The following is a 21,990-nucleotide window of genomic DNA, read 5'->3' as shown; positions in this document are numbered from 1 at the left end:
TCCATTTATGTATTCCAGGAGATCTCCCCGGCCACCTTTGATCCCCATTCGAATTTCATAAGGTTTCAATGGTCCGAGAGGAACCTTCGAGACGGTCATTTTCCTTCGGTTATAATATTCATTCTCTTCCGCGAACATTACCTTCGTAAAGAGGGACAATATCGGTGAAAAATCGTCCGAGGATTAATTAAGAACAACGAATCGCCGCGAGGCATTAAAGGAAGACGTTTTTAAGTCCTTGCGTGTTTTCCCGCTCATGACGAATGAAAACGAGAACGGAAATGGCTTTTACGTCTCGCGCGAGCCGGTGACGAAAGTTGATCGCTTTTATTTTATTCCCAAATTGTGAATAAAAGGTTGTTCCGTGGATCTCGAAATCGAAAGAAGAAGACTAAGGGAATCCAGAGTGAGTACTCGAGAAACTAATTAGCACAGTGAGAAGGTATTCAACGTCGAAACAGCTTAATCGCAAAAATTAGACAAACTTTCTTGGCAGAGTTGCAGAAAGCATCCTATAGAAACGAGCCGATCGATGGATAAATAACACTTGTTACATGAATAAATACACATAAAGAATCCGATTTGCAACAGTAACATTCGTGAATGTTAATAACAATCGCCTTTAGAAAGAAACATTCACTGAAACCGTTCGCCTTCACAGATTTCGCAATATCTTCAAGTTTATTTATCATATTTATTAACAGCCATCGTAGGGCCATAGTTTAAACGATTATTAACAATGTTCTAGTATAAATAATGGCTTAAAACGTCATTTTGTTGAAATATTCTTTGTTTACGAAGGAATTTTTCGTTCGAGATCCAACTGACATTCTCAAGGCTACACGTATCGATTATCGATTCACAAGTGTTCATCGCGATAATTTTTCTATCTAGAAAAGCGATTAATTGAATTTCGGCATTTTTAAGTAAAAAATGCAACTTCTACGCGTAATGTGTAAATTATAAGAATTAAAGAAATATTAAATTAATGTAAGAAAAAGGCAATTGTTACTTTCCATGCTTTAAAACTTTACGAAACAAGTTTTCACTTCGAATCTCGATCAAAATCAATTTCTATAAGTTACTTAATCATTTGTAATGCACAAATAAGATGCGCATTGTTCAATCAATATTGGGAACATGCATAAATGTTAGTAACAATCGCGGAAATGAACAAACATTCACCAAAACCGTTCGCTTTCGCAAATTTCGCAATATCTTGATATTTGTTTATCGTAATTATTAAAAACCGTCATAGGACCATAGTTTAAACAATCGTTAACAATGTCCTAGTAAAAATAATGGCTCAAAAACCAACAATTTCTTGAAATATTCGGTTAGATCGAACAAAAACAATCGAAGTAATGGTAAATCATACAGCCACCCGCAGATTTCGCAATATCTTGATATTTATTTATCATAATTATTAAAAACCGTCGTAGGACCATAGTTTAAACAATTGTTAACAATGTCCTAGTATAAATAATGGCTCAAAAGCCAACAATTTCTTGAAATATTCGGTTAGATCGAACAAAGACGATCGAAGTAACGGTAAGTGACCTTGTGGTGGGTATATAAAGTGCCCTCCCAGTTACTGAAAATTTCATTCCACGAGGAGCCTCCGAGCTGGACGGATGTCTCATCTTACGTACCTGGACCCCCCCCCCCCCCCCCCCTCACCAGACAGCCATGGATGGAACTGACTGCCAATGGACCGTGGTCAATACTGACGACCACTCTCTTAATCCTTTCTTTTTTTTGTTATTTTTTTTCCTTTGTTTAATTTATTTTATTTGTTCTCTGATTTTAATTTCTACTTGTTTCTCCATGTTTATTTTTTTGTCACTGCTTCGTTTCTTTTCTTTGTTACTGCACGACTGTATTTAACCATTAACCAACCTCATTTCTATTTTCTATCACACCTTGACTTTAGGTTTCTCTTAGATAGAAGAGGACTCCCTCGTCGCAACCGCCGCGGGATTCTTAGCTTAGCTTAGACTAAGTTAGTTTTAAGGCCACCGTGTACAAACATCTGTGCTCTGCCGAGCAATTATCCAATCTTTAACTTATTTTTACTCGCTTCCTCGTTCCTCGGTCCGGTCACCACTGCTTGTTGCATAAGCAAGTGACCGGCCGTGTAGGTGGTCCGAACGGTCTATCGCCGTCTCTTCTGGTGTGCCCGCTTCCAGAGGGGGCACGTTGCGAACACAGGAGCAGGCATTTTTGCCGGTCCCTGCGGAAGCCTCCAGGATAAGACCCTCTCTTTGTGAATCTCTCGTGAGCCAGGTCCTCGCTTAGCGGCTGGCACCAGAGTTGGGAGAAATGGGGCATTCCTCCTCTAGAGGACTGGAGGCGTCGCTCGTTTCCTCTTGAATCGGGCCCACCGAGAGGATACGGGATAGACCTAGTAGGACCAACTGCACGGTTCGCGTCGCGTCTTTCCCAATTTTGCCTCATTTTTTCCATAATGTAATTGCTCGGCAGAACTGAACCAGGGGATCGAAGAAACTTTGATTCCTTCAATCTCCATGGTTTGGTAACTTCGTTTCTATTTTGTATCGAGGGAGATCGATGGAACTTTGATTCCATCTTTCTCCCTCCGGGTCTCCGCTCGCAGCAACCTCCACGTGGTGAGACCTGGTAATCGGTATTACTCGCGACGAACAATAATTATTTGTCGCGATTAGTACCGAGCTAATTGGCTGCGAATTTAGAATATTACATTGATAAAATTTCCAACGATTGAAATTTATTAAGAAATACACCACAGTTTGGTATTTGATATCAAGCAGAACCCTGAAGTATTAAAGAAAAAGTTAATCATTATTTACACCCATAATAATGGGGTATGTGGATACCCCATTGAATCCCTCTGTCGATATTGGTTACGCATAGCTATCGGCGGCACAGCCCCGCCGAATCGAAACAAGGCAGAGCGGAACACTACGAAAGGTTTCGGCGCAATCTCTGCGAGCTTTGATACCCGACACGGCTTTAAAGTCCCTGAATTCCTTCTCGCGATAAAAGACAAAAGCTGGAAAGCGAGCGAATCCCACAATTTTTATTTCATTCTCGACGGAGGAAAAAAATTACGTATAGAAAGGAACGAAGAAATATACGTAGATGATACTCGGTAGTCGGCGGAAACTTGTTCCTGCAAAGCGATATAAGTACGCGATTGTAGACAACAGTGTGTCGATTTAAATGGCAACACAAACGCCGCCGGAACGAAAGAGATTCTATCGGGCTTTCTTCAATTTATCCGCTGTAAAACAATCGACGGATGATCCGAACCACGAATCTGATCAGGGTTCGGCGACAGAAATAACGGATCTAGAGATAAGACACGCCCGTTCTTGATGAAAAATCAAATCGAATCGAGTCAGCGAAAAACACGATGGGCAATAAAAATGATTCGAAACAAAAACACATACCGGCTGGTCGCGACACGTTCGACAGGAACGTTCCTGTTCGAGGAAGTACGAGAGAAATTTGTCTTCTGTCAGGGGACACGTATATTCAATTTCCTGTAACGCGTGTCGGTGCAAAATCAACTCGACTGTATCGATTGAAATAATACGTCGCGTTAATTTTTCTTTTATTTACGCATTTTCTTGAAAGAGCGCCGTTGAAAATGTAGGGATACGAACCGCGCAACGTAACGCAGAGACCGAAACGATTCGTCTCTTATTCGATGTTAGTATTAAATTTCCTAAACAGATTCTTCCATCGTATATTCGCGACCGATCGCGTTTATCAAGCGAAACGACACTGCTGTTCAAAATTATTACCTACACTTTCGTACGTTTCGTGCGTTACGATCTGTTGCAATTATTTAACAAAACTTTATAATCTCGAACAGACGTATTCGTAATTGCGTTACCTGTTGCCGTGGTGGTTCTCGTCGACCTTTGATTTAGCCACGAATTACCAAGTGTCGCTCTTCGTCGCGGTGCAATCTGCTCTCCGCGGGCTATTCGATCGTTGAGAAAGCTTCAACACCGTACTGTTGGGAATTCTTTGTACTTTGTCGATTCTAAGCGAACGGTTCTGGATTATCGATTTAAAAGGAGATCGCGTACAACGCGCAACGGTAAACCTACTTTCGTTGACTGACGCGCGTTACGACAGGACGGAGGGGCGTCCCGGTTAAGAAACAAAAGATTATCTCGGTATAACTTAGCCTCGATCCCCACAGAAAGCGCTAGTCTTGGGCGGGAGATTACAAATCCATCAAGAGCGCGATACTTCCCGATCGTTCCGTGGGAGACGAATCGATGGATGTTTCGTCAAAAGAGGGAATCGGATTTCGCGAACGAATTCGGTGAATTTCCGGCTCACAGAGCTCGAACGGTGGAAGGCGTATTCGAGTGGCAATGTAAAACCCGTTTCCCTAGAATACATTCGGTCTTCGTCGACTACAACGGCCTATCAATTCTGTTCCACTTACGCCCCTAAGGATGTGTCCCGTTCCTTCGATCGTTGATCCTTTCGTTCGATTAGGCCTCACCCGGAAACGTCTCGTTCGCCCCGAGTCGTCAGAAACGGGAAACGAAATTGTAATTCCACGCGTTCCACCGAACGTTGTATACCAAGGGAAAGGTTCGGTGAATGTTCAACGTCGGCCGTGAAAACATACCCGTAACGCGGAAAGAACGCTGGATTCCCGAGTAACAGGGAAAATACGGGGAATACGTGAAAAAGATAAATGCGGTACACGTGTGCCGCGGCAGGAACAAGGGGATATATCCCTGGCAAAAATTACACGTCCGTAAAAAATTTATACCCCACGGTGCACACCCGGGGCAGCGTCTAACGCACTACCGCGAACTTCGATGTTACGCAACACGATTCGATACGATGCAGTAGAATGCAATCTCGTTGAATTCCAACCGATATCGGTGCTCGTCGGTGTTCGGTATTTCGAAAAGAATTTCTCGGTATCGATAAAATTGTCGCGTGCACCGTGACCCCGGTGGCGTTACAAATACAAAGAAGAATATTTCGCGAGACGGTTAAACTCTGGACTCGCGGGGACGTTCGTTGTCCGTATCCCTAATTGCGGCCGTACGAGATATTCGTTTCGAGGCACGAATACGTTTCTTACGACCGGTTGGCGAGAAATTTATGGAGTCGTGTTTACCCGATACTTTCGTCCGACTTGAAAACCTCCAGGACACCCTACATGTTACTTAGTTTGCAAAATTACCAAGTACATCTCCTGCTCGCGCGAGCCCTCTTGTCTGGATACCGACAAATTGGATTTACCGCTTGGCGGCAACGAAACTTGGAAGTTGTAACGCTCGCAGCAAACACGTATTAGCAAAATATGATACTTGAATACGGTACGTCGAAGCGTCGATGCAAAGCAGACGCAAATAGCGAGCTTACGACGGAGAGGAGAACCGGTGAATTCGATACAGTTTTCTCGAGGCGGTGAAATCCAAAGGGATAACAGAATCCAAAGAAAAATAGAGAAATATAGATATAACGGTCGGTCTTCGCGATCCTTCTGCTAGCTTCCGTTCAAGAGCACGTCCACTCTCCTGTCGCGAAAGCCCTGGTTGTTCTTATCGTTCCGCGTGGGAAATACTTGGAACCTGTACGGTACGTCGGGCTTCGTTTGCGACAATAAGCGCGACCGTGTCCGCAAACAAGCAACAATTTTCGCGAAATAAAATACAGTCGACGTAAAGGAGCTGGTTCTTTGTTATCGAATTCTGCGGGGGCGGCTTAAACGAGTTAAGTTTCTCCGGTGAATTTGAAACAAGTTTTCGAGTCGCTTCGGCCGCGTTCGTTACGTTCCTCGAAAACACCGAGCGCCGCTTCGGAGATACCCTCGTTAAACTTTTACCCTTAAGGAAATTTAAAATCTAAGAACGCGTCGTTGCGCGAACGGGGCAACCCGGTAGCGAACTTCGAACACTCGACTTCGAATTCGATACGGAAGAGACGTCTCCGCGCTTTTGTTCGTTCGGTTCTCGAGATAACCGTCGCACCGCGAAAGGAACGACGAAGTCGCGCGATGGTTACCGGATAAAGCGAAACACGCCCGCGACAATAGAAATGAATTAGTTACGAAGCGGGACAACGACGGGAAATATTCCCTCCAGCCTTCCTTCGTCTTCCTGCACATGCCCCAGAATCCTCGTGTCCCGGTAACCTGAAAATTCCCTCGACTCTTTATCTTTCGCGCAAGGACTCTTTTCTCCTTTATTTACAGACATTCGACGAAATTTCCTACTCGAGACTGCTCACCGCTGCGGATTCGAAATAATAACGGAACTTTTCGTTTAACCGAGAGTCTTTAAGGACTAATATTTGTTCTCCGGCGGTTCGCTCGTAAAGGGTCGCGAAATATTTGCCTTCGTCGAACCTTTTTGCTTCGCGAATCAAATCTCGCGTTTACTTTACGAGCGATTTTAATTACACCTATTAACCGACCGACGAGATCCCGTACGATATTCGAATCGACCGAACGAACAAAACGATCCCGTGCGTCCGTTTCCGTGCGCCTAGATTTAAATAAATTATTACCGCGGCTTCCCGAGTGTATCTCCGTTTTCCTTTTTATCCTCTTTCGGGCTTCATAGTTGGCAAAATTTTAACCAGGTAGCCCTGTTACGGACAATAGGCTCGCGCTGGCTTTCGCTTCTTATCGTCGATTCGTCCGACAATAAACGATGCGGCCGCTCCTCGCGGTATAACCGGCTCGCTTCTCGCGAGGAGTTCCATTATCCGCGCAATGGAAACCGCAACTGATTCCAACTTTGATGGAAAATGTTCGAAACTAATCACCGATGACGTTCGCGGGCAAAACTCGACGCGAGAGAGGGGAAAAAAGAAAAAAAGAAAAAGAAAAAAACCGGAATACAAGAGGAGAAAATAATTGGATTCCGATCGTCGAACGAAAACTTCCAAGCTTCCCCAGTTTGGGGAATTTCTGCTTGACGAGGAAAGGGATCTTCTGGAAATATGCGCGGCCGGACAAATATCACGGAATGCATCTCCTGTCCCGCGACCCGTTTCAAAGCCAGACCCGGAAATGAAATTGTCGTGGGAATTTCTCTCGCTGTTTCGTCGGAGATTCCAACCGTTGGTCCGGTCGCCGAGCTGATTTAGCTTTTAATAAAAGTTGCGAGGAAACTTTCTATTACGCTTTTAGAGGAGATCCTTTTCGTATCGGCGTGGAGATTATAGGCGGGGGTACGGGTAACAGCAATTCGAACCGTCTTATTCGTTTCGCATTCACGTGTCCGTGAGAAATATCTTTCGTTATTTAAAAAGTTCGCCCGATCGCTGCACGAACGACGAACGAAAACTCCGTTGCAACTTGTTATTGTCGAATTTTCCTTCCACGGACGACCTCGTTTCATTCGGGGCATCGTGTACCAGCGTTAATCGAGTCGGTGTAGGTCAAAGTTCGTCGTGTACCACGAAATTTACGCAATTACGGGACAACGAATACGACGGGGCGAAAGAAAGCTCCGAAAGCGTATCGAGAGCCACGATCGAAGACGAGATACGGTCGAAAATAAGAGCGACGATGATGGAAAGTGATAAAACGTTTCGCTCGATAAAAACGTTGAGAAAGAATTCGTGTGGGTGAAAGAGATCAAGCGTGAAGTTAAAACAGGACGTCAAGGTCGAGCAAAGTCTCCGCAACGTTAGGTTCAAAGAGAACGCTGGGAATCTTTTGTAAGGATCTGCCAAAACTAAAGAGACTCCGGCACGAGTAGACTGGTCGGAGCCAAAAGTACCGCAAAATTTCTATTTTTCATCGACTTTCGAGACGATCGGCCATGCGTTATCGAAAGCTCGCAGAAACAAACTATCTATGGTACACACAATGAACCGAGCATCCCAAAACCGGAGACGTATTTACTTTATTCGCAAAGCTGCGCAGAAAATATAGAAGAAAGATACCAAGATTATAGCGAATAGGAAAATACCAAGGTCCGATAAAGAAATAAACGATTGTTGCGTCCCATTTTATTCGATACCCTTACCGTCCATGTTTGTCCGTGCATAGATCTGTGCAAGCGTGTCTTCAGATTCGTGGTCAGCTCGGACCGAGAAAATTTTCCGAAACGGATTTCACAGTTTTCCAACGCGAACGATGTCCTCGAATCGACAAAAACGGAATTAAATTCACGGACATCGAAGAAATCAAAAAATTTCGCTACCCCTCGTCTCGCGACGTCACTTCGGTTTCCTCGATCGCCTTTGAAAATTCTCCCACCGAGCACCGAGCAGTTTCATCTACCGACTTGCGATTAACTGCGTTCAATTTCACAGTGAGAGATTTTCCAGTCGAATTTAACAACCGGATTCGCGGTGAGCGACATTGTAAGATAAAAATAGAACGATAACGCGATAATTCGTCGCTGTTTGTTGCTCCGATGGGAGCAGCTCAAAGCATCGTTTCGTTCGACCCGTGGGTGCTATTTTTCTCGAAAATTGTTTCAAACTTTCTCCTTCGATTTCGCGCGAAATTGACGGCGCTCGCTCGCGGCTCGGTGTATTTCCATCGTTCCAAATATGGGAACAATGTGTTCTCGACAGTTTCACCCTGTCACGCCGCGGTAATTAATTTCCCCGGTGCATCGACACCCGAACCTTTTCCGTTAACCGTTGCAACTCCCCCTCTACCTCTGTTTTTGCGCGCTTGATTTAAGCGACCGCATTTGGCGAACGCTGAAAGTCGTTCCGACCAGGCGGCGCGTTTCATTAAGGCGTTGTGCCACCCTTCCGGCGAAAAGAAACGAAATGGAAATCCTTTGCTTTCCTAAAACGATATTTCGAACGATCAAAAGAGAAATTAGCCCCCTTGGTTCCCATTAAAATCGGTACCAACTCGTTTAGCGCTTCATCGAACGTGGATTGCCGATTGTGTACATTTATGGTGTATCGTAATATGGAAAACACGAAAAATACGTAACGACGTTAAATGTTTCTCCGATTCTCGTTACGTAGCGAATGCGTACAATTTACAGACCCTCCACGAGGTTCAATGTAGCAGAAATTACAATTTTACAAATAGGAATACGTTAAAGAAAAAATTCAATTACGTACAATTTACAGACCCGCCACGGGGTTCAATGTAACGGAAGTTACAATTTTACAAATTTTACAAATAGGAATACATTACAGAAAAAATAAGACAATCTTTGGAAAAATTTCGTTGTTAAACCATCCGAATAGTCCTAGCCCCAGTTTCAATACTTTTCCACCTCCGATGTAAATTTATCACGAACAGTAATCATTTAGATGCGCTCCCGCCACGGGGACCAATTTTTCCCCGCGCGAGCGAGGTGCGCGAGCCATTTGCACCCGGAAGATAAATGTTCCCCGGCCGTTTTAAGGAAATTCCAGTACGTAGAAACTGGCGACGAAAAACATTAATCTCGCCCGGTAACGCTATATTTCTCGGCGAAATAATTATCCTTGTACGGGTAATGCGGAGGTTGGATTCCAAGGAATTGTTTCGGGTAAATACAACAAAGCGACTTGGTTGCACCGACCGCGGAGAAATGCCTCGAATACGATGCAAGAAACGCGCGTAGTGTTTCTTAACGAGGTCTTTACGAGTTAAAAATATTAAACGCCTTTTTGTACACCCGTGTACGCGCGCGTGGTAAAAGAATATTCGATGAAAGTTTCAACGGAATTTCATTCGTCGACAATATTGGCTTTTATCGAGCCTCGAGAATATTTTCAAACAATTTCTACCGTATCCCCTTTCTGGTGAAAAGAATCGATCGGTCGAGCAGTTCCTCTTGGCTAAATACTCGAAAAAGATCCTCGTTTTCCCGGTGACGAACTCGAGTGCACAGGTACCCCGTTAAGGAGCACCAGGCGACGAAACGGGTGGCACGAACCTCTGGCTGCACTCGATGCAACCGTTCTCTTCACGGTTGACCACAATCGAGTTAAAGACCGGCACGGGGGAAACGTCTTCGGTATTCGGAGGATGCGGGTCACCGTTGTCGTATTAAATTGCAAACCCGCGTTCTTCGTCGCGCTGTCCGCGCAATAATATCAATTCGAAACCGGAGCGAGTCGCGACGTTACCTCGTCGCCGAGAACCGGGATTGGAACTCGACTCGCCGGAAATTGAGTCTGGTTCTCGAATTAGACCGGCGCTGTGCCACGCGATTCTTTTTTTTTTTTTTTCTTTTCCCACCCCTCTGCCCGTGACATGAACGTCGCTAGTTTTTCGACGAGAGCTACTCGTAAATACCGAGATCCGCAGGACACGAAGACAGCTTAAAACGCAAAGCGCCTTAGGTGCGGGGTGTCGTGCATCCACTCGGGCGTACGGAGATAGCGACGGCAGCACTCGCGGCAGTTTCCACGGAATCTCGGGAAATATAAATCGCGTTCAGCAAATTAGATTTAGTCGCGTCGGAATTCCAAGTTTGCTGAAATTCGCTGGATAAACTGCACGCCCCGGGTGCAACGACAGAGCGAAACAAACGGTAAGGGGCCTCTGTCTCTACTTCGCGGGGCGTTTTCAATTGTGCATCCGTTGCGAAAGTGGATTGCATCTCCTCGGCTCATTGAACGATCGGTGGATCCACGAATAATTGCAATTGTCCGGTGTCCAGGGCGCGTAACACGTCGCTGAAATTAATGACGGAAACGCGAAACTTTCGAGTTTCACGAACGGTTACGGGCGGTACGCCAATGGGGTTAAAAGCTACTAAAGGACCAACGCGAGGGGGACAGGTACAGTTACCGTGGACTGTATTTTTTTCCACCGACGTTGCAAAACGCCTTCCATGCGCAACCCTACCGAAGGTATTCGCGCGTCTACGTACTCCGAATGCGAAATGAAGATTTACAAGCCAGGAATAGCAATTTTTCCGACTCGTTCTCACCGAAGGGACTCCAAAGAGGTGCACGCTTCGTTCACCCGTTGTCGTTAAATCGATTATTCTCGGTCGTCGTTCGTTATCCGCGTGCAACGCTACGTTAACTATTTTACTATTTACCGTTCCGTGGAGGACGCGTACGGTCCAAGTTTCTCGGGGTTTCTCGCGGTCGCCTTATTGGTAGGTGAAGTTTCCGAGCACGATATCCTCGAAGAGTTTATCAACGACTTCTCGGTGTAAGTACTTACACCTTGCAACGGAAACCTTCGCGATCGGAACTTGCTCACGGTGCTTTCGTTCCAAATTCACGGGAAGGGAATTCTCCGAGTTCCAACGACGCAAGGAGGGGGGGTGTAAACACGTCGATATACGAACGCGTTAAAAAGCAATCAACGCGAAGTACGAGCCGGTCGATTCGTTTGCTGTCGAATAACTTCGACGAACAAACGAGCTCCAACGAGGCGATCGATGAAAAATAACTTGGCCGTTGTGCGACGTTCCACGGGGACCTTGAAAATCCTCGAGAGCTCGAAACGACGTCGGGAGACCAGCAGGAAATATATACGTGGCTCGCCCTTCCCTTAACATCGTTCCCGACTTTGAAATTTCTTTTCGAATATCCCATACCGCTTCCGCGTCACGATTCACGAAGGAGCTACTCGTTCGATAGATCGACGAGACGGATACCATCCCTTTCGTCCCGTTATTAATCGATCGTCAACCCTGTCGTCGAATTCGTCAATGTGTTCCCGCGAAAAAAGAAACACCAGCTCGAGGACCTGCCTTTCTTTCCGCGTATAAACGGTTTGTCGTTTCGAATCCTATTATCGTACCGCCAACAATAGCGGACGAACGTCGTAACTTGTCCGCGACCCGATTATTTTCCATGTTGGCAGCGACAACTTCCTTTGAGTTACGTTCTCCGACTTAGTTCTTCCCTCGAACAGTACTCCCAATAATTTAAACAAACGTGAACAGAGCGAAAGAGTTTCACGCGGTTCTTTCGCTTCGTTCGTGTTTATCATTTCGTTCCCTCGCGGCCGTTCTAAGTTCGAAGCCGGGGAGAAAATCAGGCTTCTAAAATACACCGTTGCGCAATCGATGCACGACCGAAACACCGCCTCACGGATTCCCTTTATTAGACGATGGAAACCAGCTGCACGTGTAGTCAAAGCGCAAGATGTCCCACGAGAAAGCGGACCGCCTACCCGTATATTAGAACGATAATGTTCGAATCGATACACGGACGACGAACAACGGTCGATGTTCCAAGGCAGAAACAATTAGCTTCTTTCTGTTACTCGAAACAACGTACACACGAGTATCGTTCCGCGTTTAACGGAACACTCTGTATTCTCTCCGCCAAATTGCAGACTCGTAAAGGACAAATAGGATCACGAGTCTAACAATCGACTTCGCGCAACGAAGTAGTCTCTAATCCAATAAAACGGGCCGACCTTGACGGTTGACTTACTTTTGCAAATTTAACCTCGATTAATTCCATAGCAGCCATTACGAAGTCGAGCTTGTCGTCGATCCGCTTCACTGTTGCCGGGAGTACGCCGGAGAAATTATTCAGTTACCGATGTCCGACGCGGCGCCACGCTCGGAATACCGTTCAGGGATCTTCCAATCAAATGTAAATAAGTTAACCGTGGGACGCAGTAACCCGAAACTTGGTCGAGAAACAACTTGCGAGTACAATGTTGCCTTTGCTCGAACGTCGAAGGACGATTTTGCATAAACGAACGGGAAACGTTTCGATACGCCGTAGATACTTATTCCCGACGTTCGAATCCGCTTCCTTTGAAACGCTCCGAGCAGCTTAAAAATCGTTCTCGAATATTTCTCGTGCACGTTCCGCATCCAACAAGGATAAACGTTGGCTCTCGATGCGCTCGCTGCTGCGCCAACGTATCGATATATTTATTTTACTAATACGAAAATATTTGCGCGACACGGCCATTCTAATCCTCGAGATGCCGTAGCACGGGTATTACGCGTATTTCGCTATTGTAGCGGAACGAATTCTCCTGTGTCGCTCGTCAGTGAAAGATTCGAGCCGCGCTCGAATAATGAGCCTTTAAAGTTCAAGGTAGCGATGGCTTGGCGACAGTCGCGACGATCCAAACTGAGAACTTTACTTTAGAAGATACTTGGAGTCGCAACGTGGTAGGTTTAATGAATTTTAGCGGTAACGACGTGCCGAAAAGTTGAGTTGAAAGTGCAAATTGTGTTATTCGGTCGTCTAGCAGGTTTATACGCAAGGAAGTGATAACAGACCGAAGAGTTTCGCACGATCGAATTCCGTCTGATCCTCGTCAGGAGGGCTTTCTCGAAGTTCGTATCGAAGGGTATCGCACCATTCATGTCCGATATTTGCACGAAAAAGAATCGTTCGATACCGCGCAAAGTACCCAGAGTCGATGGTGGCAATCGAGTGCTACGATAAAATACGAAATTTCCACAACAATATTTTTTCATTTTCCCGTTACAGAGGCTCGTCGAGGACGAACAACGGGATCGGCGTGTTTCGATGGAATCGCTAGCAGAGATTGATGCAACCGATGTTAGCCGGGCCAATAGTAATTAAATTAACTAGACCAATCGTGGGATTCAATTACGAATCAATCAGGGATTCCCTTCGTTGTGTCTGTAAATAATAAATCCGATATCGAACGCGATCGCGGAGCCAGTGCGCTCTGTTGCGCGACGCGATTCGATTCGACGAATGTAACTTTACGCTCGTAAATAACTCGCCTTAATTGAATAGGATTTCTTGGCCACCCCCGCGCGCCAAGGTTCAATTAAAGACTAATTCAACTTCGTTAATTATTATTCAAACGTGGCGCAACATACTCCCGACACGGTAAGGAATTCCTTATTCCGTTTGGACCCCCGGAGAACTCTCTTTCGGAAGCTGTCGATGGCAAATGTTGCTCAACGTTTGTTTTCCAATCTCCTGTCCCTTCGTTAGCCAGAAGCGCAAGAATATTAATTAGTTTTCCTCTTTTAAACAACGCTCTCGCCATCGTCTCGGACGGATCTTTCGTTGAAGACGAGTAATTTCACGGTGATTATAATTCGTAGCGAAGTAGTTAATCTGTAAATTACCCTGAACGAAGAAAGTGGCTATAAATAAAAAGACTTTTTAAGTACGTCTATAAACACCGCGTTAGCTTCCCAGTGGCTAATGCTCGCGAGTACTCGAGAACCTGTGTTATTAAAGTAATTTAATAACACCGACGACTGCTTTATCAGAGTTTATTGGTGTCGTGCGTCGGCGCCCTCGCTGGAATTATTTGTCAACTTTGCGGAATAAACGCGACGCAATTAGTCCTCGCCCCGATGAAAAATCGAGAAAAGAAGAAAGGAAAGAAAAAACGCGAATGCAATCTTCCGAGGAATCTGAATCACGATCGTTCGTTGGATCGACGAATAAATTCGGAGCGTGGATTTGCATACGCGCGAATGCTAAGAACACGTTTCTTGTTATTCAAATTATTTTTGCAGTGGACCGTTCGCGTGCGACGGTGCCGCGATAAAAGCATCGTCGATTTTTAATCGAATAAAATTCAGAAACCAAATCAACCTACGTAGATACACGCGGGTTCGAACCTTCGTCTACGATAATTGTTCACGCGTTTATTCGACTCGCATTGTTTTTCGCGCGTTAAGCGTACGCGCGGATACCAAACGATCCTCCCGTGAAACGAATAAATACGCATTCTTGGGCTTTGTTCGAAAGCTCGTTCGATGAAAAATCAACGATGCTCTCGTTACGATTCCGAGCGATATTTTTTAAGAAATTTGTTACCATCGAGCCGCTCGATGGGTTGGTCCCATTGTACAGATGTTTGGACGAACGTCAGTTCCACGCTGTCACGTTTAAGCCTCCCCTTTGAGTAGCAACGGATACATTACGATTCGAAAGCGTATTCGCGACACGTCTTCGTAGGGCCATTAATTCGAAATGCGATGATACCAGTCAGCGACACGATAATCCGACATACTATAATATCGGAGCGTTGCCTATAAACGGATGGATGTTAACGGTGTCGACTAATGTCGACCCGCATGCGAATTCACGTTTCGAGAAACTGACCAGCCAGAGGGCCGGCCTATTCCGGGATTTGCATACCGCTAATGCCGAAAGTACAGTTTGGAATACTCCGTGCAGATGAAATCCATTAGGGCGACTTATACGGGCCGAAGAGAAACGCAACGGTGAAAATAACCCGATGCGCGCGTCGTAACTCTGGTTTCGCGATGTTCTTCGGGAACGGTCCGATTAATTCGCAAAACGCTAATTCGAACACAGTTATTTTCTAGGTCGAGAGCTAATTGAAACTCCGCGACGACGACGACGACAACGACAACGACAACGACAACGAGGCTCGCCAGGGTCGCTTTAAATCGAATTAAAACCCGGAGCCCCTGACGCGCGAGGCGATATTATTCCGTTACCACCGGCAACAGTTCGGAAATTGATCACGACCGCAAAGTACCGGGACAAACATAATCCATTACTTTCCATTCCCGTGTATATTTGCCACCGCAATTGTACCACCGATCGCAAATACCAATTTGCAGATAAATTCGCGTTAAAAGAACTCCCTCGTTAATTTTACGATTACCAAGCCCCGCGCGGCTTTGAATTTACAATCGTACGTTTGGTACGCGCGCACCGAGCGCGCTCGATTCGTACCGAGTTGCTGTTTTCGCGATGTTAAATTTACGGCGGGGCCGATTGGCCGCGTTTCGAAAAAAAATAATATTGTATTTCCCACTACGCGAGGTAAACACGATCGGATTAAACTTGTGGACGATTTCGGTCGCGTCGGAAAAGAAAAAAAAAAAGAAAAAAGAAACGAGGGCGATACAAATTGAGTGTCCGTCGCTTCTGTCTTCCCACGTGACGATAAATCTGTTTGTCATTGTGGCCCCCCGCACGGCGAACGAAGACGCGACGAAAAAATTCATCACGATTCCGGACACGAGAATCTACGAGGGACCCGGCGTGGGCGTCGACGTCCCGTTCGGACATCTTTCGGGAAATTTCCGATACGTCGCGGGCCAGTTTTGCCCACGCGGTTCTGCACACCGTCTCGCGCGAGTCGGTTTCAATATCGCGTACACCGCGTTTCGCTACGTTTCGATGGAAACCACTTGAAATTTTTTGCACTCGGTACGAGACGCTCGAGTTTTCGATGCTCGCGCGCGGCGACGGCTCAATATCGAGACGTACCACTGTCTCGCCGAGTTCCTCCGTTCTCTCTCTCTCTTTCTCTCTCTCTACGAGGATAGAAAAAGCCCCACGTTTTTCCACGAGGGATCTGAAAGCGAAGCAATCCTTCCGCGTTGCTCTCGAAAAAACATTGATTGCCGGAAAGAGATCCGGCTTCCTTTTTGCCCTTTTTCCCTTGTATTTCTCTGGTAATAAATTACCTCGCGGTGTAGCAGCGACAAACGCGGACGAAAATCTATCGAGGACACCCACCGCGTGAGATTTTAGCCACCCTTAATATGCGCGATACGGTACAAGTTTTTCGTCCTCGCCTCCTCCGTTCACCGTCACTTTTTTTTTCTGCTCTTTTTACGTTCCGTCGTATACCGGCTTCTCCTTTGTATTTATAATATATCATCGACCGACACTGTATCGTTCATCTTGCCAACATTGAGAATTTTTCCATAAATCGATAAATCAAATATAGCGAAGGAAACTTTGCTCCCCGTCCCGGGTGGTTGTCGAAAAGGTCTCGTGGACGAGATCGATTACCATATCGACGCGTAATTGGTATCGCTTCTTGAACGCAACACCGTTATCGGGCCAGCTTCCACGGCCTCGTTGCCCGTTTTGTGCACAACAACGGCAGCTACGATTTCGTATCGAACACTCGCGCTCCAAGCCTCCCGTTGCACTTCATTTACATAGAAAACACCGCCGTAAAGAATTCAACGCGTCGTCTTGCCCGGACCAGTTCGCCGAGCTACTCGGAGCGCGACGAAATTTTTCCACGGTGAATTCCACGTTCGGTGAAACGAAAGGAACGAATAAAAGAAAAAGCCGGGCTTAAAAAAGAACGCGAAACGCTATCGAGGTAATAAGAATTCGAGCGTCGTTTTCGACGATCGACGAGAGGAAAGGTGGCGTGGGCGTTTAGGCGTCTTAGCGACGAAAATAAAAAGAGCCGCTCTCTCGTTGCGAGCCTTCGCACGTTCGACGACCCGTGGATATTTCGAGAGGATAAGGACCTATGTAGGACGAAAATCTGCGAGGTTGTTTCACGAGCGCCATCGTTACGCGGATACGGTCCGAAATCGATTTCCCGGCGAGAACGTTTCACGATAACCGTATAAAAACCGGCTATTCGATCGAGAAAATACTTGCCTCGTTGACCTCTCGCGACCGTCCCGAATCAAAGCTACGCTACGATCGAACGTTTCGAGGAACGAATGTTTCTCAGCCGGCTGAAAGGCAACGATCGCGTCGGGTACAGCGATCTTTCGTAAATTGGAGTAGCCTCGACGAGCATCGCGCAGAAAAATATCTCGGTACGGCTCCTCGATGTCTCGAAAACAGTCGTCGAATGTACAACTCGACCACTCGAAACGAAACCCCGGTGGGAGCGGTTCGAGCGAGGACGAGGAGCGCGTAACAATCTGTTGCGAGCGACCCTTCCTTCGATCCGAACAACGAAGTACTAGCTGTCCACCACGCGAATCGTTTTCAATGATTTCGCGTCGCGAAAGTATTCGTTCCGCTTCTCGTCCGGTTGGAATTCTTCCAGTTTCCTCGCGGCACGACTCCTCGTGGCCCAGTTTTTCAATTCAATTTCCTAACCGCGCACAACGGTTACGTTCAAGATCGCAACTCGCGAAATTAAGAAAGATAGTTCCGCGTCCCGTCGGATCCTCCGCGAATCAAACACGGTGAACGTCGCGGTAAAGTGAAACGAATCCTTGCTTCCTTACCGATTCGTCTTGTAGTTTATCCGATTTTTATCCATCCTAGGATCCGTCCAAACTGCGAAACGCTGAACTCCTAGCACCCAGGAGACGGAAAGAGTTTCCGTGCGTCGACGGTTGCGGATTTCCGCGACGGCTCCCGAATGTCTGTCTCCGGACGGCCGGGTTTGCTCGCCCCCGAGACCCGATGATTCATGGACTCGCTTCTGGCGCACGGACGGTGCCTGGTCACCATTATCTTTGCAAAGACGCGGATATGACGATCCAGAATGGAACAAATAGTCCGCGTTTCCATGTTCGGAGCGACCAGCGAGAGAATTTATCAAACGAGAGCTACCTACCTACGAAATGATCATTCGAACGAGGTGAGTCGCGTTGGCTAACTACGATCGCGTCGGGGAAAATTCACGCGAGGTTTTCGCGAGCGATCGATGGAAAAAGGTTCGGACCGATGTGTCTCGTACATTTCTCTTTTTCGACATATCTCAAAGAGAGACGTATCTCGAGAGAGAACTCCCTCGAAGCATCCTCTTCTTCGATGATTCTCGCGTCGTTAAACTTTATTCCGGCAAGTTCGGTGTCTCATGGAAGGCAATCGAGTCGCGATTCGCGAGCTTCCGATGCTCGCTCGTGGCAACGCGACGCTCGACGTACGTTGTTCCTTTGTAATTGGGCTACGATGTATGCACAGACGCGGACAGTTAATTAGGATGGATCGCAGGGAACGCTGTGCCTGAAACGCTAACGGTATCGCGATCGATCTAATTACGATCGCGCGTTCGTGGAAAGGCCTTCGTCGAGCACCGAAGGACCTCCCGTGAATCCAGGGCCACGGAAAGACGTGACGAAAATTACGCACCAGTGGAATCGACCGTCGCGATTTCAACTCGATTCGAGCTCGTCACGGACCCATTCAGAGATTTAATTGACTGTCAAAACGGAAGAGAATCGAAGCAATGGCGTCGCTTCGACGGCATTCGGATATCCATTTCGCTCGCGAGGAACCTATTACGAAAGATGATTGTCGCTTCTGCTCAGAGTCCGATAATGCCAGAAATATTTCCCATCGGGATGGACGTTGATTCGACCAGATTTCGAAGCATCGATCGAACGTCGATCGCGCGAAATATGCGCGGAGAAACGTCGAGCAGCGTCAAAATAACACCGTACAACTTGTTAAAAAGTATACGTAACGTGATTACGTTCACGGAAATTGAGAAAACACGAACGAAAAAACCAGTGACGTTCAAAGTGTACCGCGAACTCCAGAAGCGTGCGTCACCGGCTTGCACCAGAGTCGTTACCTTTCATTATTCTCGCCGGAATACGAAGCGCAAACGTTAATTCAGACGTCGGCGTTTAGTTGCTCGTCGCGCTTATTAACGTTAACGTCAGCGACTGTCGCGGCATCGCTGACGCGTCAAATTATTTGAAATTTCATCGACTTATCGCGAGCACGGAGCACGTTTACGAATTCGCGGGAGACCGGCTCGAAGCCGTGAACTCGGCGACGAGATTTCGCGAAAAGAACGAACGATCGTACCGAGACCCAGTTGACCGAAAGCTCTCGAAACCGACTTCGTAAACGAAAAAAATTTCACGAGTTTCCCGACGGCTAGAGAATTCACTTCGTCGCGAATAAACCGATTGCCCTTCTGCAGAGAACGCCCCGATCTGCGTATCCAACTTCCAAACAAAAAGCTAATCGCGATGGATGCACCGTAATTAACTTCGTCGTTCCTTTACCGACTCGAAGAGATTAACCGAGGGGAACGAGCGCACGGATTTGCTCGAATACTCTTGCATCGCACCCCAGGCAGAATTCGCGACAATTGCAACGCGACCGTTTCTCGAAAACAACTCGAAATCGTTTCCAAAGTGCAGCTCCCTCGTCGAGAGCCGTTTCGTTCTTGGTTGGTATCGCGCGCGGTCCGGAAAAATTCTACTCGGAAATTACACGGTGCTGTTTATTGGAATCGAGGCGACGCAACGTTCGAGTTGCCAGACATCTCGAGTACCTCGTTCGACGCGACGTGACGCGACGCGACGCGACGCGACGCGTAGTTGCGTGACGATATCGTCTAGAAAGCCGTCTAAATATACGTGTCGCGCTTAATTCCGGTAATTGGGTCGCACGATCTTCGGTCAGAGGTTCGGGAGGGCTTCGAACCAACGTGAATGGACGCTGACCGTCCAGCGTGGACGGATGCCGAACATTATTCTAACAACGCTTGACGATGTGAATCGCCTTACTTTAGACGCTCGAGACATTAAGACGTAAATACGACCTGCGTCGAGGGTTTATCGGCGATCGCGATCGTGAATCATCCGTTACCCGGGACGGATAATAACTAGATCGCGGACACGGTGGTAGAAACATCGACCTTTGCCGTCTGTCGCGACCATTCGTAAAATTCTACCTGACGCTGAATACAAACGATAAATATCGATTTCGAAGCGCCGCGTATCGAGGCAAGGTGTCGTCGAAATCGGTTAAACTGTTCTCGCAACGTCGATTACCCTCGAGACTCCAACGAACGTAGCTAGAGTTCACCGCAAGAAATCCGAATCGTTCGACGGATAATCCTCGGAGTACGTTCGATCGTTTAGAATTTTTGAGCTGTTCGCGAATCCCGAGGTAAAAGAAAAACGGGTCCAAGGATTTCGACTCGGGAGTGCGAGAACGCAGCGGAGACACCGAGCGCAGTTTCCAGGATTTCTGGGACTCGCGCGCACGATCAACACAGCTCGCGAGAGGAACGCAAATACCAGCAAAGATAACACGGATCGAATCGATGAACGATGTGTGCCATGACGGTGCGCGTTCCACGGCTTACGTAGTCAGATAAGACAAAATTCAGTTATCCGTTCCATTCTTCCGCGACCTTGCAACCCTTCGTTTCGTACATCCCTTTGCTTTATTGAGGAAATCTCGTTTTATCGGCACGGAGACCTTACGCTGTCGGATATCCGCGAGGCGGAAGCGATCGTCGAAGACCGCTTCGAAAGGGGGATCGCGATTTGGCCAGGCGAAAGCACAATGGGAGAGCATCGAACAAACTTCCAAAGGTAGGAAAACTCTGTAAGCTGTTCACCCTTTAAAAGTATATGCGATCTGGATCGAACCGATTTCTAGAAAACAAATTCTCGTAGCTTCGCTCGAATTCCCAAAAACGATAAACAGATCCGATTGAGAAATTAATACATCTTTCCTGGAGAAACAAGGCCACCGAAACGATCCTTCGAGTAACAAGGAGAGCGATAATTCGCAACGAACGTAAAACATCGCCCGAGTTAGCGACGTTACGCGCGAAGGCCAGCCGAGCGGAGCTACGCTGGAACTTGAAAGTTCGATGTTTTCGTATCCCGGTTCTCGAAAGAACGTAGCGTTCGCCGATCATGCAAATACTCGAAAACTGCGACGGTGTTGGGAACGTTTCCCCGTGTTGGGAACGCTAGCCATAGTGATAGACGTTCCCCGTTGATCCATACGCGTCGTTTCATCCTCCGGGGATGATTGCTTCCGTATACGTTGGAAACGGATACAGAGAAAATCCAAGCACGAAACGAATCCGCCCTTGGTTCCGCTCGATCCCGTAATCGCGATCGTCGGTGCCGTAATTAATCCGGACGGTTGCGTCGAACGCGATACCGATCGCGCATGGTATCTCCCGACTGTTAATCTTCTCGTTGGTGTTTCCCCGGGACGAAACGTCGTCTAGGGGAGATTAATGTAGAAATTGCACGGACGAAGATCGAGGATCTCGAGGTCCCGAGCGATGTCCCCCGATTCCCTCGTCTTACGATTTAATTCGAGACCGGTTGCGCCGCCGTATCCTGGTACGGAGTTTCTCACCGGCCGATGGGACGAACGTCCAATCTCTGCCTTTGTCAGCGGAGTACGTCCTCGTGGGCGTGTTGGCCCGCTAAGAGATCCACGCACGGTCTACCCGGTGAACTGAGCCGCACCGAGCCCGGTGATCTAGGAGACGCGTCGATCCTCCGTGAAATTCATGGGGCGGCGAAAAAAAGGATATTAAATATTTAATCCAACAGCGAAATATGAAAAGTCGAGGGAAGACCGGCCGTTGTTTACGGCGTCGTTGTAACTCTTGGATGGCGACTTTTATACCAGACGGAACAC

This window comes from Ptiloglossa arizonensis, chromosome 2 (genome assembly GCF_051014685.1).
Source record: "Ptiloglossa arizonensis isolate GNS036 chromosome 2, iyPtiAriz1_principal, whole genome shotgun sequence".
Lineage (NCBI taxonomy): Eukaryota > Metazoa > Arthropoda > Insecta > Hymenoptera > Colletidae > Ptiloglossa > Ptiloglossa arizonensis.
This window is presented reverse-complemented; position numbering follows the sequence as displayed.